This window comes from Myotis yumanensis, unplaced genomic scaffold (genome assembly GCF_028538775.1).
Source record: "Myotis yumanensis isolate MYYU_CA2020_CCGP unplaced genomic scaffold, mMyoYum1.0.hap1 SCAF_17, whole genome shotgun sequence".
NCBI lineage: Eukaryota > Metazoa > Chordata > Mammalia > Chiroptera > Vespertilionidae > Myotis > Myotis yumanensis.
The window spans coordinates 38067212-38078641 of record NW_027223768.1 but is presented as its reverse complement, the minus strand read 5'-3'; positions in this window follow the sequence as shown (position 1 = coordinate 38078641).

Below are 11430 nucleotides of genomic sequence, written 5' to 3'. Positions count from 1 at the left end.
TTATGAAAAAGAGGGGCCTCTTACCCTTTGGGACAGCATGGATGGGCCTGGAGAATACTATGCTAAGTGAAATAAGCCCATCTGAGAAAGACAAATATCACATGATCTCACTTATTTGTAGAATCTAATGAACAAAATGAACTGACCAACAAAATAAGACCTGAAGCAGGGAGGCATGGAACAGACTAACATACTTTGATGTGGGGTTTGGGGGGACGAGAAGAGATAAACCAAAGAACATATATACTTATATACACAGCCCATGGACACATGCAGTAGGGCAGTGAAGACCTGGACGGGGGGGAGGGGGGGGGGGTAAAGGCTGTAAGGGTGGAAAATGGGAGGTATCTGTAATACTATCAACAATTAAAATATATTAAAAATATTGAATGTAAGCTGTAATTGAATATATATATATATATATATATATATATATAATTTTATTTTTATTTTTTACAAAGGACCTGATTATGGCTGGAACCTGGACATCAGAACCCTTTCAGAGGCAAAGGGTCTGTTGTCCAGGAAGATCTTGTGCTGAAACCTCTTCAATTTTGCCCCAAACCCCAGATCAGGGAGACAGACGTGAGCTTTGCTTCTTGTCTCCTCGCTGGTCCGCCTTGCAATCAAGCTTTGGCTTTTCTCAGCAGCGGGTGCCCTGGTGCTGGCTTCCATGGCCATCGAGCAACAAGCCCGTGCTCAGCAATGTGACTGTTACGGTCTTGGGTGAATTCAGTCATTACTATGATACGTGCTTTACATACATTTTGACACTGACTTCTGTCATAGTGACTTTGGAACCCCAAATTCAACCAAATATATCGGGAGCTCTCGAGTTAACCAGCCCCATTTTTCCACCCTGTTCTCATAACCAACTGCTTCAAATGGGAGATGTTATTTATTTTGTTGTGAATTGTGTGTCACGAAGATTCTCTTTGTTTCATTGTTGTCAGACCTCATCTCGTGTGCCATTCAAGACACTGAACAGAGTTCATAGAAAAGGTGGTTGTCCTGCATCAGTTGCAGTGGTCGGCAAACTGCGGTTCACGATCCACATGCGGCTCTTTGGCCCCTTGAGTGTGGCTCTTCCACAAAATACCGACTTCTGCGTGTGGGCCACGAAGTTTCAATCGCACTGTACGTGTGCGCCCGCACGTGGTATTTTCTGGAAGAGCCACACTCAAGGGGCCAAAGACCCACATGTGGCTCGTGAGCTGCAGTTTGCCGACCACTGGGTTAGGGTATTCGTCTGTTTGCTGCCACCTGTGGGATTTCATTCAAGGGTCTGCGAACTGATCCAAGAGGCTTTTATATCTACATGTAACTCTACTTCCCTCTGGTACCTGTGCTCCATATTGCTGGTGGCTAAATATCCATAAGGAGTATGTGTATCTCTCACTTTGGAAAAACCTACACACACAGAAGTTCACTTCTCTCTCCATCATAATTGTAAACATTAAGTTACCTTTTCCTCCATTTAATTGCTAAATCTCCTAATCTCTAGCTTTGGTTCCTGGCTTGCATCAAAATTTAGGTATGCTTCCAGATTATGTCTATCCATATGCAAATGTCTATCCTATATAATAACAGGCTAATATGCAAATTGTCCCTCGACCAGGAGTTTGACCAGGGGGAGGGCCAGCCGGCCAACCATCTGTGGCCTCTCCCCTCAGCCGGCCGGACCCCACCCATGCACGAATTCGTGCACCGGGCCTCTAGTCACCTATAAAATACAGAACAGGATCCGAATGAAATATGTTAATTATTTTAGGGAACTTATTGCCATTATTGTGGCTCATCCACCTCACGATGACATTTGACTCTAATAACTCATTGCTTCTTTTCCCACCTGCAACCCTCACTTTCACAAAAACCACAAATTCCAGCTCACACCTTTTGGCAACACTTTGACAAATACTAATTCTCAACCTAAAAGGCAGGCCACATTCTCATGGAGAACATGTTAGAATCAATGAAAAAGCAGATATTTTGAAAAACTCAATCTGAAGTTATTTTGTTGATGGTTTCTTTTGCTGTGCAGAAGCTTTTTAATTTTGATATAGTTCCATTTGTTTATTTTTTTATTGTTTCCCTTACCCTTGGAGACATATTGGCAAAAACATTGCAATTTTTCATAACATATCAATTTAAGTTTTTGCCAGTCACAATCCCAAAGTTAGATTTACTCTGAGAGAGGCCCTGCTTGCTCCATGCAGGCACCTGGGGCTTGGCATCGACTCACTGTCTTTGGTCATAATCTCCTTTTTTGAGCATCTACCACCAATTCTTTCCTTTGAAAATCACTTGACAGTGCTCTAAACTCACTACCATTGAGACGGGGTCTGGGCTAGTCTCAGCACTTAATCCCCAAAGACCTTAGCATTAGGCCTTGCTATGGAGTCAGCTCAGACTTTAATGACGGAGGACACTGAAAATGATAGAAACCCAGTTCTTAACACCACGATCCATACCCTCCTGAACTCTGACTTCCGCATTTGCCCACAGTTCTACCAGTCCCGAGGAGAAAGGATTTTGTCTTGTTTGAGTTGACCTTTGATTTTTCAGGGGCCTAGATGGGCATGGGCCTAGATGGGCACAACGAAATCCTACACTGGGGATTTTCCCAAACAAATGGTAGGGGTTTTTCTTAAGCTAGGGAGGGTGGTTTCCCAGGCAGCTGCAACTTGCTGACATGTTTCCATTTTCTCTCCCTGGAAGCAGAAGTTGGTCCTAAATATCAGTTTACATTAAAATATACATGTATATATTTTATACAGAGAGGAAGGGAGAGGGAGAGAGAGATAGGAACATCAATGATAAGAGAGAATCATTGATTGGCTGCCTCCTGCACACCGCACACTGGGGATCGAGCCCGAAACCTGGGCATGTGCCCTGACTGGGAATCGAACCATGACCTCCTGGTTCGTAGGCTGGTACTCAACCACTGGGCCACACTGGCTAGGCTCAGTTTAAATTTTTTACCTTTGCTTTGTTTATCTCTACTATTGGGGGTGCTGCCGGGTTTCAATATCCAATATTCCACAATCGTCTCATCTTCCTGGGAAGCATCTACATAATAGCTGCTTCTGAAACTTGTACTTGTACCTGTTACCTTACCTGCTTACCCTCCGTTCTGGAGAGAGATAGAAATTCTCATTAGTGCAAGGGGCATCTAAACATTGGGAATTTAGGATAGTGCTATGAATGTGACTCTGTGATAGTCACTGCCTGCATCAGGGCTCTCCCCTGTTTAGTTTAGGCTAATGGGTAGACTTAGAATACAGCTAAGAGAAGATGTTTATCATGGTCACAACCTACAGGCCAACGGTACCACAGACCAGCTAATTCTTCACAGGCTTGGTAGACATTGGGACCCCAATTTTTAAAAAAAGGAATATTTTGAAAAGCTATGTCAGCATCAGTTACTTGGCTTGTGTAGGGAAATGTACCAGTTGGCTACTGAGGAAATGTACCAGTTGAGACTGGTCATACTACGCAGAAAGTCTGCCACCTGAAGTATTGCTAGAGATATTGGGAAAGGTTACGTTTCCTTTCAAAGTTCCCAAGAGCAGGGGAGGAGTTTTATTTCAAATTTAATAGAATCTGTTTTCCGAAGCTCACGGTGCCTCTGCCCTAGTAGACATGATAGGCCTTTGAAGCAAGGCCTGCTGTCGAGGACAGTTACCACCTCTGTGGCTCTTCCATTCTCCTGGCCACGCCTCCAGGCTGAAGACCGGCGGGAGATCACAACAGTCCCCAGAGGGTTGCAAGATTTAAAGTAGGAGAAGTCCTGCCCATGCTATCCCAGAACCTTTACCCGCTAGGATATAGGAGGTTTCACGAGTTCCCCTTCTTTGTTCTTCTCAGCCACTAGGTAGTATTGTTCTATTTGACACCGAGTTATTAGGTGTCTGTCAGTTGCCATGGCCCGTCCAGCCCCATCTGCCAAAGGCCACAAAGAAGAACTTCCCTGCTTTTCAGGTCACGCTTTCTCTGAAAACTATCAGTCCCTCCCACTGGCAGCTGCCATTCTTTTTGTTGTGGGTGAGGTTGTGCCCCCCTCAGCTGGGAAGCCCCAGACTGGGAGAGATGAGGCTTCTACAGAGAAAGGGGTGCATGTGGAGCTAGAGGGTTCGGGAAGAATCCCTTTTCTGCAGGTTAACAGGCACTCCCAACTCTGTTTTCACCCGATGCGTGTCCTCTCCACCCAAGACAAAGGATGTTCTGGAGCACAGGAGCCATGGCAGCTGTGGAACCTTCCAGGTTCTGTGTTCTCCTGCTCGGATAATAAACCGGCAAAGTACACAGGTGTCTTCTCGTGGCTTAAAATGCTGGTGTGATTAACAAAGAGAAGAATCAGCTTTAATTACCTGCTAAGAAAGTTATATTCTTCAAAAGTCTGACCTTTGAAAATATATAGTTTTTATCTCTGAGATTAGGAACAAGACAAAAATGCCCACTCTCACCATCATTCAGCACTAGAGACACAAAACCATGGCAGGTTCGGTCCCTAGGCCTGGCCTGCAACCAGGGGCCATCTTCCCCAGCTGCCTGCAGCCAGCCTCACCCCCTCGACCCCCCCCACCCCCCCGCCACTGCCAAGCACCCAGGTTCCCAGTTTGCCATCGGGCGATGGGAGCCTGCCGGCTGGGGAAAGGGCCCAAGAGGCAGCCAGTGCACCTCATAGTGACTGGTTGAGCGGTCGTTCTGGTCGTTCTGCCATTATGGTTGCTGAGCTTTTATTATGTAGGATAGTACTGAAAATCCTAGCCATACCAACTAAGCAATACAAAAGGGAACCCAAATTGGAAATAAAAAAGTAAAATTGTCACTTATTTCAGATGACATGATTCTATATAAAAAAACTTAAAGACACCACCAAAAGACTATTCGAAAAAATAAAATAATACAGTAATGTTACAGGATACAAAAGCAGTGTATAAGAATCTATTGTGTTTTTATATATTAACAAAATATCAGAAAAAGAAGTGAAAAAAATTCTATTTACAATTGTAAAAAAAAAAAAAAAAGAATAAAATGCCTAGGAATAAAGTTAACAAAGAAAGTGAAATACCTGTACTCTGAAAACTATAAGACATTGTTGAAAGAAATTGAAGTAGGCACAAGGAAATGGAAAGATATTTCATATTCATGGATTGGAAGAATCAACATAGTTAAAATAACCATATAACCTAAAGCAATATACAGATTTGATGCAATCTTCATCAAAATCTCAAAGGATTTTTAAAAGAAATAGAACAAAAAAATTATCAGATTTATACAGAACCATGAAAGACCCTGAATTGCCAAAGCAACCATGAGAAAAAAAGAACAAAGCCAAAAGTATTCCCTGACTTCAAAATATACTACTAAGCTACAGTAATCAAAACAGAATGGCATTGGCAGGAAAAGACAGACCAATGGAACAGAATTGAGGGAGAGCTTAGAAATTAAGTTACACATATATGGGCAACTAATTTTTTTTTTTTTTTTTTTATCAAGGAGCCAAAAAGAAACAATGAAGAAAGAAAAGCTTCTTCAATAAATGGTGTTGGGAAAATTGGATAGTCACATGCAAAAAAATGAAACTAGACTGCTACTTGACACCGTACACAAAAATTAACTCAAAATGGATTAAAGATTTAAATATAAGACCTAAAATAAAATTTACATAAAGAAAACATTGATACTATTTTTTTTTTAAATCCTCACCTGAGGATATTTTTCCATTGATTTTTAGAGAGTGGGGAAGAGAGGGAGCGAAGGAAGGGAGAAACATCGATGTGAGACCTGACCGGGCCAGGCCGGGCCTGGGCTGGGGAGGAGCCTACAACAGGTATATGCCCTTGACCAGAATCGAACCTGAGAACCTGGGACTCTGGTCCTCAGGCCAACACTCGACCCACTGAGCCACTTAGGGAAGTACTACATTTATGGACCTTAATCTCAGAGAGGATTTTGTGAAATTGACACTGAAGGAAGTAAAAGCAAAAATAAATGAAGGGGACTGCATTAAACTAACATTTTCTGCACAGTGAAAGAAACGGTAACTGTGTAGAAACTTTGTTTAATATGACCTTTTCTCTGTTTTTAATATTCAAACGGGCCTCACCCAGAACCTTGACTTGCCTGCCTCCTTCTCCCTTGCACCACCACTCCATTAATCATTAATCCCCCAGGACAGCGAGGTTTTGGTCAGCATCATGTAATCTTAGGAAACAAAGCCTCCAGCTGGTTGACCCAAATATAGAGTTTCAGTCAAACTAGAGATAACATCTGGCCTCAGTTGTGTTTGAGCTCCAGGCCCAGCGAGTGGCATAAGGAGATGAAGTGACACCATGGCTGACATCGGGACCAAATGAACAGATCCACTACCCCCTACCCTGGCCCTGACCAGGGCCCTAACTCCTGTTACCAACGACTAATGACTTGCCCTAGGCACACAGCCCAGCACCTGGAAGCCAATGGGGCACCAGGTCTTGAGCATTTGCTCACCTGTCTCTGGGCATGAGCCACTTTCCAACACTAAACTCTTCCTTTCTTTGCTGCAAGCTCCTGTTCATGTCCTAAATGAGCACTGATGCATGCAGGCAAAAGGATCCCTTTAGTCTGGTAACAAGACCATCAATAAAACAAAAAGGCAGGAAACTGAATGCAAGGAGATATTTGCAAACGATACTTACGATAAGCAGCTAACATTCAAAATATATAAAGAACCCATACCAATCAACAACAACTACGACAATAATTCAATTTTTAAAAAAAGGACAGAGGGCCTGAAAAGATACTTTTCCCAAGATGATATATAAATGGCCATATGTGAAAAGCTGCCCAACTTCACTAGCTGTGAGGGAAATACACTACTTAAGACATTTTTGAATGCTCCATTTTGGGAGCCTTTAAAAATTTTTTTCCCCCTCAAATTAAATCTTTATTGTTGAAAGTATTACATATGCCCCTCTACCCCTTACCCCCATTGGCCCCTTCTAGCCCGCCCCCACCACCCGCCCTATGGTCTGTGTCCATGGGCTATTCATATATGCATACAAGTTCTTCGATCTCTTCCCACCCACCCGCCCTCCCCCGCCTTCCCCCTGAGATTCTGCAGTCTGTTCATGCTTCCATGTCTCTGGGTCTATTCTGTTCATCAGTTTATTTTGTTCATTAGATTCCACATATGAGTGAGATCATGTGATACTTGTCTTTCTCTGATCGGCTTATTTCACTTAACTTAATACTCTCCAGGTCCCTCTATGCTGTCTCAAAGGGTAAGAGATCCTTCTTTTTCACTGCTGCATAGTATTCCCTGGTGTAAATGTATCACAGCTTTTTTTATCCACTCATCTACTGATGGGCACTTGGGCTGTTTCCAGATCTTAGTTATTGTAAACTGTGCTGCTATGAACATAGGGGTGCATACATTCTCTCTGATTGGTGTTTCGGGTTTCTTGGGATAAATTCACTGGGTCAAATGGGAGTTCCATTTTTAATTTTTTGAGGAAACTCCATACTGTTTTTCATAATAGCTGCACCAGTCTGCATTCCCTAGCAGTGTATCGGGGTTCCATTTTATTCACAACCTCATCAACATTTGTTGATGTATTGATGATATCATTTTGACAGATATGAGGTGATATCTCATGGTGGTTTTAATTTGCATTTCTCTGATGATTGGTGGTGTTGAGCATCTTTTCATATGTCTAGTTGCCATCTCTCCTCTTTGGAGAAGTGTCTATTCAGGTCCTTTGCCCATTTTTAATTGGATTGTTTGTGTTTGGTGTTGAGGTGTATGAGTTCTTCATGCGTTTTGGATATTAACCCTTTATCAGCTGTATCATTGAAGACTATGTCCCCCCATTCAGTGAGTTGTCTTTTCACGTTGTTGATGGTTTCCTTTGCTGTGCAAAAACCTTTTAGTTTGATGTAGTCCCATTTCTTTAGTTTTCCTTGTCTGAGGAGATATATCAGAAAAAATATTGCTAGGAAAAATGTCTAAGATTTTACTGCCTATGTTTTCGTCTAGACATTTTATGGTTTTGAGTCTTATATTTAAGTCTTTAATTCAGTTTGAGTTTATTCTTGTGTATGGTGCAAGTAGGTGATCTAATTTCATTTTGTTTTGCATATATCTACCCCATTTCCCAATACCGTTTAACGAATAGACTCTCTTTATCTTATTTTTATGTTTTTCATCATTTGTCAAATATTAATTGACCATAAAGGCATGCATTTATTTCTGAGCTCTTGATTCTGTTCCATTGATCTATATGTCTGTTCTTATGCCAGTGCCATGCTGTTTTGATTACTATGGCCTTGTAGTCTAGTTTGATATCAGGTAGTGTGATTCCTCCAACTTTGTTCATCTTTCTTAAGACTGTTGTGGCTATTTGGTGTCTTTTGTGGCTCCATATAAATTTTTGAAATATTTGTTCTAGTTCTGTGAAACACACCATTGGTATCAAGATAGGAATTGTGTTGAATCTATAGATTGTTTTGGGTGGTATGGACATTTTAATTATGTTAATTCTTTCCATCAATGAACATGGTATATGTCTTGTTCCATATCTTAGGAAAACGCTTTTAGTTTTTGCCTGTTGAGAATAATGTTGGCTGCAGTTTTGTCACATATGGCTTTTATTAAGTTGAGGTATGATTTTTCTAGTCCCACTTTGCTAAGAGTTTGGTCATAAATGGTTGCTGGATTTTTAAAAAAAATATTTTATTGATTTTCCACAGAGAGGAAAGGAGAGAGACAGAGCTAGAAACATCGATGAGAGAGAAACATCGACCAGCGCCCCCCTGCACATCCCCCACTGGGGATGTGCCCGCAACTCAGGTACATGCCCTTGACCGGAATTGAACCCAGGACCTCTCAGTCTCTAGGCCGACGCTCTATCCACTGAGCCAAACCGGTCAGGGCTGGTTGCTGGATTTTATTGAATATTTTTTTTGCATCTATTGATATGACCATGTGGTTTTTATCTTTCATTTTGCTTATGTGGTGTATAAGGTTAATTGATTTGTGTATATTATACCAACCTTGCATCCTAGAGATAAATTGAACTTGATCATAGTGTATGATTTTTTTAATGTATTGTTGGATGCAGTTTGCTAATAATTTTTGAGGATTTTAGCATCTATATTCATCAAGGATACTGGTCTTTGATTTTCATTCTTTGTAGTGTCTTTATTTGGTTTGAAATTAGGATAATGCTGGCCTTGTAAAATGACCTTGAGAGATTTCCCTCCTCTTGAATATTTTTTGGGATAGTTTAAGAAAGATACAGTTAGTTTTTCTTCTAATGTTTGGTAAAATTCACCTGTAAAGCCATCCAGTCCAGGATTTCTTTTGTTTTTTGGTAGTTTTTTAAAAATTACTCCTTCAAATTCATTAGTTGCGGTAGCTTATTTAGATTTTCTGATTCTTCCTGATCAGTTTTGGATAATTGTATGTTTTTAGGAATTTATCCATTTTTGTCCAGATTATCCAACTTGTTGCAATATAGTTGTTCATAATATTTTCTTACAATCCTTTTGTGTTTCTATGGTGTCAGCTGTTACATCTTCTCTTTCAATTTTATTTTATTTATTTGGGTCCTCTCTCTTTTCTTAATGAGTCTGGTTAGTTTGTCGAACTTATCTATCTTTTCAAAGAACCAGGTCTTGGTTTCATTCATCTTTTATATATATTTTTAGACTCTGTTTTATTTATTTCTGCTCTGATTGTTATCATTCCCTTTCTTCTACTCACTTTGGGTTGTGTTTATTTTTATTTTATTTATTTATTTTTTAATTGTTTTATTGCTTAAAGTATTACAAAAAGTATTACATGTCTCCTTTTTTTTCCCCGCCCTTGACAATCCCCTGGCCTCCCCTACCCCCCAGTGTCTTATGTCCGTTGGTTATGCTTATATGCATGCATACAAGTCCTTCGGTTGATCTCTTAACCCCCCCTTGTGGCCTCCAACCCTCCCTGGCCTTCCCGCTGTAGTTTGACAGTTTGGTTGTGTTTATTTTTAGTTCCTTTATGATTAAAGTTAGATTGCTTAGTTGAAGTTTTTTCTGTTTTTGAGGTATGCCTATATTATTATGAATTTCCTTCTTGGAACTAAGAAGAGCACTTTTGATGTATTCCATAGATTTTGGGTTGTTGTGTTCACATTTCCATTTGTTTCATGGTTTCTTTCTACTTTTTTCCTTGATCTCATTGTGAATCCATGTTTGAGTAGAATGCTATTTAGTAGAATGCTGAAAATCCTCCATGACTTTCTGTGCTTCCCAGTTTTTTTCTGGTGATTAATTTTAGTTTCATACTATTATAAGGTCAGAGAAGATGTTTGATGTAATGTCAAACGTTTACAATTTATTGATACTTATTTTGTGTCCTAACATGTGGTCCACCTTAGAAAATATTTCATGTGCACTTGAAAAAAATGTATATTCTGCTGCTTTGGAATAAAAGGCTCTGAAGACAGTTAAAATCTTCTGGTCTTGTCCTGGCCAGTGTGGCTCAGTTGGTTGGGAGTCATCTTGTGCATCAAATGTTGCCGGTTCAATGGTTGCCAGTTCAGTTCCCTTCCTGGTCGGGGCACATGCCCAGGTTTTGGGCTCAACCCTTGGTAGGGGGTGTGCAGGAGGCAGCTGGTGGATGTTTTGCTTTACATCAATGTATCTCTCTCTTTCCCTCTCAGTTCCGCTCTCTCTCTAAAAACCAATAAAAAAATTAAAAGGAAGATGGCAGAGTGGGCAGACCTTTCTTGCACCTCCTGTGGCCAGACTGGAAATAAATTGGGGAACATTCACCTGGAATTACCATCTGAGGTGCAGCTGAGGAGGAGACTTATAACAAGGAAGGGCAGAAACCACTTGGAAACTGGGAGGAAGGTGAGGTTGCTAGAGGGGCTGGCCCAGCTTCCACGGGGTGGGGGTGGGGGATAGGGTAGGGGGTAGAGTGGGGAGGGAGGTGTTTCCCTGAGAGGATCTAGGCCCAGACCCCAGGCTGGGCTCCCCAGTTCAGACACCAGAGCTGAGAACAGCAGCCCACATAACATCCAGCCATTAAGGGTGTTGAGGTTTCTGGATGTTGGGGAGACCAGAGCCGATAGGAGATAAAGCCACAGCTTTTTTTTTTTTTTTTAAACATATTTTTATTGATTTCAGAGAGAGGAAGGGAGAGGGAGAGAGAGAGACACGGCACTGATGAGAGAATCATTGATCGGCTGCCTCCTGACGTCCCCCACTGAAGATGTGCAAGAGCCCACCACCCAGGCATATGCCCTGACCAGGAATTGAACTGTGACCTCCTGGTTCATAGGTTGACGCTCAACCACTGAGCCACGCTGGTCGGGCAAAGCCACAGCTTTTTTGTTTGTTTGTTTTGTTTTGTAACCCAGATGTTGTCGCAGAAGTTCCTGGAGCATCCTATAATCA